The sequence below is a fragment of the Tachysurus vachellii genome, chromosome 9 (assembly GCF_030014155.1).
Source record: "Tachysurus vachellii isolate PV-2020 chromosome 9, HZAU_Pvac_v1, whole genome shotgun sequence".
Lineage (NCBI taxonomy): Eukaryota > Metazoa > Chordata > Actinopteri > Siluriformes > Bagridae > Tachysurus > Tachysurus vachellii.
Genome location: NC_083468.1, coordinates 9,724,828 through 9,732,184, shown reverse-complemented (window position 1 = coordinate 9,732,184; position 7,357 = coordinate 9,724,828). Strand labels below are relative to the sequence as shown.

At 36.8% G+C, this 7,357-nt stretch overlaps 1 protein-coding gene across 1 annotated transcript in view; it reads left to right on the top strand.

Annotated features, from left to right (window-relative positions):
• Positions 1 to 6,359: 6,359 nt before the first annotated feature.
• Positions 6,360 to 7,357, top strand: part of LOC132851599 (WD repeat-containing protein 49-like) — a 37,406-nt gene continuing 36,408 nt past the window's right edge. Inside the window, exon 1 of the mRNA XM_060878567.1 lies at positions 6,360 to 6,589. The gene's annotated coding sequence lies outside the window, so the exon portion shown is untranslated. The remainder of the gene's footprint in view (positions 6,590 to 7,357) is intronic.

Sequence of the window (7,357 nt, the reverse complement as noted above, 5' to 3'; positions counted from 1 at the left end):
CTTCTGTCTCATATGTGTTTATTGTAATATTTGTATTTTGTGGCATTTCTAGATGTTTAGCATTGCTGTAAGTTACATAGAAAATTCTATTCATTCATAAATTAACCGGGAAACAGCTTTATCTTGCTCTGGCTTGTGGGGGATATGGAGATATCTCTAGAACATAATCATAACAATCCATTATAATATTGACAGCCAAATTGAGCATTTTCAATTACTGCTATAGTGAATGCCTAAAATTGGAAACTTCTATTTAAGAGGATGCTGCCTAAGTAATGAGCATTTCTCTGTGTTAGGGACAGGTATTTATTTTGCAAGCAATATTCAATACAATTCAAGCGGATTTAATTCCGTCTAGCATGGACGTCTCAATTATAACAGCAGTTCTCAGATAGACTACATTATCCAGTGAGCAAGGCATGAGTGTTAGACATAAACAGTTTATGGGAATTTTTAGGTTGTGTATTATATAGAAAGAACAGGAACGTGCACAGACATTTTGACGGCTATTGGCACAAAACATGAGCAGTTTAATGCCGGGAGAAGTGATTGACATATACACGGTAAAGCAGTCAAAATAAAGAAGTTGAGATCCAGGACTAAAACAGGAAAATGTTTTTTTTTAACCCTGGATTTAATCTGCAAAATAAATAAATGTTTCTGTGTTCATTTCACCCTTGTGGGCAAAGGAGCAGTGCACCAGACCTGAACCATCCAGAGCATGTACTAGTACTAAAGTGGGATTTAAACAGAAATGGATGGAAGATGATGAAAAATGGCTTGAGATTAAATTATTGCTGTTTATTCTTAGTACATCTTTTTTCTTTGTTCAAGCGGATCACTGTAAATTATGACACCGTTTATGATCATTATTTACATTTAATTCATATTCTTTGTTATGAAGCAGGCTTGATTGAGTTTACCCCTATGTGTTAATTAAAACATTAACTAACAAACATGAAAAAAAAACAAACTTGGTGGTCATTATTCATGCATTAATTCATTCCACATTTTGGAGTTAAGGTTAGCTGTTGATTAGTGTGTGATTAGTATTTATGACAACTCATCATTAGTTCATATTTATGTAAGTATTATTTCAAGGATTAGTGCAGGATTATTAATTTACTTTGCTAAAAGTCAAGAGGCTGTCATATTTGACTGTAGTGGATTAGCTAGTGAAGAGTTTAGAGTAATCGCTAAAACAGGAAGTTGAATGTTGACAGCATACATACTGTCTAGCAGCTTGTTTGAATGCATTTCTATGTTCATCTATGTTCGATATAGCATGTGTTTCCCAATTGTCCCAAACAGTAGGATTGGTATCATTAACCAGAGTTTCCAGGTAATGTCAGATGTATTACCCAAAACATCTCAAAATCCATATAGAAGGATATATTTTTTAGCCCAGGGAATTTTGACAAATAGAAAAGGGAAACACATTTTTCTTTTTTTTTTCTTCTTTTTTTCCACTCACAGTATTTCTAAAAGAACAAGGTCACTATGGTGCAAACACAATTCTTCCGGACAAATATAGTCCACTTCATATTGGACAGCAGATAATACACAGCAGATATACAGTATATACAATTTTTACATATATGCACATCTTACAACTACTAGGTGCAATAATAAGCTCAGTGGGGCTGTGTATAAATGGTGCAGCTTTGCACTATAGGTCATTAATGATGTGCTGGCTAGATAGATAACAATGTAGCTAGAAAAATTGTATGAAATAGCATGAAATAGCATGAGCTAGCAGGGGCACGGTGGCTTAGTGGTTAGCACGTTCGCCTCACACCTCCAGGGTTGGGGGTTCGATTCCGCCTTGTGTGTGTGGAGTTTGCATGTTCTCCCCGTGCCTCGGGGGTTTCCTCCAGGTACTCCGGTTTCCTCCCCCCGGTCCAAAGACATGCATGGTAGGTTGATTGACATCTCTGGAAAATTGTCCGTAGTGTGTGATTGCGTGAGTGAATGAGAGTGTGTGTGCCCTGCGATGGGTTGGCACTCCGTCCAGGGTGTATCCTGCCTTGATGCTTGATGACGCCTGAGATACCCCCGTGACACAGGCTCCCCGTGACCCGAGGTAGTTCAGATAAGCAATAGAAAATGAGAGAGTGAGTGAGCATGAGCTAGCTAGTTAGCTGACAAAACTTGCAAACTATTGAAACCCCAATAGCATTTGGTTCAATTTCTTTAAACACCATTGATAATCACATCATTGTTCACTTTAGCATAGTTCATTAAGTTAGTTGAGAGCAGAATATATAAAAAATAGAACACTTACAAGGTGCTTACATCAGTTATAGATACATGAAAATAATAATTATAATAATAATACATTTTATTTATGAACACCTTTCAAGTCAATTGAGTCACCATACAAATTCAAACAAGTAAATAAAATAACATTAAATAACAATAAAACTATATTAAAATAGTTATCTAACAGTGAACATTAAGGAGATTTAAGTGCAGCCTAGGATCCTGTCGTGTTTGGAATGTGGTAATGGAGTTTTTGTTACGGATGATTTCCGGGAGAGAATTCCAGAGATGAGGAGCAGTGCGACTAAAAGCTCTAGCACCCATGATGGTTAAACAAGCAGGGAGTGTAATGAGGAGCCTAGATGAGGAAGAGTGGAGAGTACAGGAGGGAGAGTAGAACTATATAACATCTGAACGGTATGGTGGAGCAAGATTATGAAGGGCTTTAAAAGTCAGGAGAAGAATATTAAAATCAATAGTGTTTGATAGGGTGCCAATGGAGTTGTTGAAGGGAGGGGGTACTGTGATGCACGATGGGTGTTAACTTTATTAACTTCTGCCTGAAAAAAGACAGATACACTATATTACCAAAGATGTGCACATCTTATGTGTCCAACTTTACATTTGCATTTACATTTATGGCATTTGGCAGATGCCCTTATCCAGAATGACTTACTTACTTATGCTTTGAAGTCTCTTTCAATAAATACATTGGGATAATGGTTCAGCATGTTAAAGATTAAGAATACCATCAGTATAAATGTCCTGTTGGGCAGGTAATACAGCAAGAAAAGCTGAAAGAAAGAGCAAGAAAAGCAAAGACCAACTTTTTGTAGCAAAGACCAAGAGTATTTCAGAAGGTATGTTTTTTTAGCCATTGTTTGAAGACTGCCAGTGACTCAGCTGTTTGGACATGAAGTTTATTTCCACAACTAGGCACCAGAACAGAATAGTCTTAATGGATGCCTTCCTTATACACTGAGAGATGATGGGACCAGTTTAGCAGTGTTAGAGTATCAGTGGGAGTGTGGTGCAGTGCAGGGTGTGATAACTACTTTTCAGTAAGTGGGTTCTGGTCTGTCTTGGGCTTAGTAGGCAGGCATCAATGTTAAAATATGTTTCTAGCAGCTACAGAAATCCAATAGAGGGAGCGTAGCAATAGGGTGGTTTGGGAGAACTTAGGAACTTGAAATCATGTTGCGCAGCAGCATTCTGAAGCATTTGAATGGTGCTCAGAGGCAGACCTGCCAGGCGCAATCATACCCCACAGCCTTAATATCCAAATGCTTTTGTTGAACAGCCACAAGAGATTTACTGAGATCAGACACTGATGTCAGAAGAGAAGGCCTGGCGCACAGTCAGCATTCCAATTCATACTGAAGGTGTGCAGATTTATTTATTTTTTTTAAATTTTACTACAGAAGGAAATCCTGTCTCACTTTAGAAATAATAATCTCCTAATTCTCCTAAAAAACTCTAAATTAGTAGATAGGTGTAGTTAACTAGCATAAAATGTAGATATATAACACAAAGCACCATTATATTATCCAAGACTAAAGCCATCTTTTTTCCTATCTGGATATAAGATAAAGAACTGCTTTAAGTTTCTATAGATAAACGGTATCTGCTAAATGCTGTAGCTGTATTTTTTTTACATATGAATTGTTTTTCTGTACATAGATGTTGTCTAAACACCTAGTTGTCATGGTTAATAATCCGATATAATAGGATAGTGCAGCACCAGGACTTTATGGCTTTAAGGCTCAGGTAACAGTTAGACTCCTAAGACAATAATAGGACAAATCCTAACCTAGACTAAATCAATAGGTGTTTTAGAGTACAGACGCTCTGGGAAAATGAAAATGCCTGCTACATGTAAAAAACAGAGAATTTAAAGATCTGCCTCTTGTAGTCTAGAATGACTTCAAGACTGAAAAATCTTAGCTTTTTGCTCAAAGGATTTGATAGTAAGTCCTCAGGGAGGTCCCTATCTTAATTTTTTAATTGCTAAAACGCTTCCATTTTGAAATGAATATTGAATGAAATGACCGTGACCTGATTTAAAACTTTATCTTAGTGCAAGAAAGCGCTGATCAGCTAATTATTATTATCTCGAGCCATTAAGTAATGTGTAGGAATCAGAAACATAAATGATCCCTGAGGGTTTGAGCCATGAGAAAATGAATTACCTCAACTCTATTGCTTGCTTTGTAATATAGGTCTGTTAAAAAGATACAGCCGGGTCCAGAGGACTGAGTTCACAACTGTCCATCAAGAATTCATCATTACTGGACAAAATGTTAACTGAGTGAGTATCAGGTGTTGGTGAAAGAAAACATCAAATAACTGCATCAATGTGAGTATTTAGTTAATGAGAATGCATATTTGATATTGAGTTGTTCAAAGGAGTCTTTTCTATCAAAACAGTATTAAAACGCATTTTATGTTTTGTTTGATTTTAGAAACACTGAAATTCTTGCACCAGAAATAAAATAAAATTCCTCAGTTTGTGTATTCCATTTTTTTCTGACATTTGAGTAAAAATCCCTGCAGTTAATAAAGACACTAACCTGCTCGTATATTTGAAATGTACTGTAAATGACTTCAAATAAAAAAGACACAAACATTTAAATTATTTAAATATGTGAAATGAAAATATCAAAAATATTAAAATATCTTTTTGGGTTTAATGAAACTGGATGTAAGATTTAAAACTGGATGTAAGATTTCTTACTCTCGTAGAAAAACCTCTTACTTTTAATAAGCTCTTATTTTATATCTGCCATCAACTGGTTAGCACTTACTCAGACTTTCCTTAATTGTTTCTGTCCTGAGTCCAATTTTGTATTCATTTTATCATTTAACATTTAACAGTACCGCAACATCTTTCATCCATAAGAGGCAGTTCATTATTTTCTTCTTCCTTACCCTTCTAACTTTCTACTTATTAGCCTTCGGTATATTTAGTGTAAAAAATTGTACCTCTTACATAATTCATTCTTTCCTCTTCAGTAATCCCTTTATCTTGATTAGGTTCACAGTGGACTTGGAGTCTATCCAGGAAAACTGGGCATCAGAATGGAATACACTCTATATGGGATGCCAGTCTGAATGAGATGTACAATGCATGCACACACATGCACACGTTCACGCTTAGAGGCAATTTAGCATAGCCTGTCAACCTGCTGGCATGTTTTTGGGAGATGGAGGAAACTAAAGATTTTGAAGAAAACCCATGTAAACACTGGAAAGACATGGGTAACACTGCACAGCTAGTAACCTGAGCTCAGGATTGAATGAGGGACTCTGAAGCTGTAAGCTGCTGTGCCACCGTGTGTAACGTAGAAATATGAGGAGTGTAAATTGGAAAACAGCAGCAGTCGTGTCAATTTGTAGCAGTGTGGATGAGTTATAAGGTGCGACAAGGGAGAGAGCAGTGTATAAACAGGATACATATTCTAGATCTCAGTTTCACACTATGATTTTCCACACATGGGATAAGGCTCAGCTTAGGGAATGTTTAAATCAGTGTGTAATAGCAGATCAAGTAAAGACATCTGACTGCATGACTGGGACCTGTGTGTTACTCTATACTGTAGATTGCTTAAAAGTATTTAAACAAAACACTGCTTTCTGGGTTTGAATGCTGCATTGTTGGGTTCCCAGGGTGATGTTATTTGTGGTGTATGTGTGCATGTGTGTGTGTGTATGTGTGTTTGTGTTAGACTGAAAGAGAAAATAAGAAAATAAAGCCTTTGTTCTCACTGAAGCCCTGGACAACAATTGTTTAAAGCCCTTGAGAGCTGTGGAAGCAAGGGATGTGGAAACTGTAATAAAACTCTTTCCCCCATTGCTTCTCTCCATTGTGTATGTGTGTGTGTGTGTGTGTGTGTGTGTGTGTGTGTGTGTGTTGGGGAAAAATGTGCCCCAGGCTCAGATAAGCTTCTCTCTAGTGTCCAATCTGTGAAAAGAGGAATGGCTTGGACGCATAAACACGTCCCCGTCTCGCTCCCTTGTTGCCTGGAGACCTGGACGGTCTTTAAAAGAGAGTGATCATAAAAGAAAAGTGTTGTGTAGATGTGTGTATGTGTGTGGTGTGTGTTTAGATTCACCACCAGCAGTGCTACAACTGGTGGCAGATTTTCTTGTTCTTTGAGGACTTTTGCTTTGTTTGTTTCTTAGAACCGCACTTAGTGTGCACTAATGTGTACATTTCAAGGAGTTTATATTCCCATCTGCCCAACACTCAAACTTTTTTGAGCTTCATTGCTAAAAAAGCCTTGCGGCAAGTTTTCATGTCCTGGACTCACTTTACACAAACAGATAGGTAGGGAATTTTTTTTTCTAGTCTTTCTAAGTCATTTTACACAAATCAGGTGTATAACATATTCTGTGACAATAGCTGATTACTTGTTGTTTAGATTTTATAACAATGAACAAAATCTATAATTTGATTCTATTCATTAGCGCTTTAAGAAACATTTGTGTGGCTCTTTACTTCATGACCCTGATGTTATGGTGATATTTGTTGTGTAATCCTATATGGTAGTGTTTTTTTTTCACATTCCAGGTCCTCTAGCCTCCTTTTCCTGATTAAATTCATTGTTAACACATTTATAAATTAGCTGTGAAAAGGCTGTATATCTTATATCAGATGTGACTTGAAATGTCCTGGGGGAAAATGAACAACAAAAGCAATACAGCTTAAAAATCAAAGTATTTCAGTGGCCTGTATCAGCACGACTCTGAGAAAATCAGCTTCAGAAACACTCCCAGTAATCACAGAATGATGGATGGATTGAAAATATTTGAACATGTACTTTACAGGCTGTTAGAAGGGAAGTCAACAAAAAGCTTGATCATGCAGGCTGATTTAAATGACCACTACAGCCTTTATAAAAGCTCACTTTATGTTTGCACGTGCCACAATATCATGTTCATATTGCCTTGTGTAATGCAGCATACAGGCTTTCAGGGAAAACATGGTGCTAGTGCTATTTTTAATTTCTAATTGCCTGGATATGAGAGTTGTGTTACAGAGGAGTCATTGTGAGAAATGTTAGAGTGTGAATGGGGCTTAAATAATATAAGATAT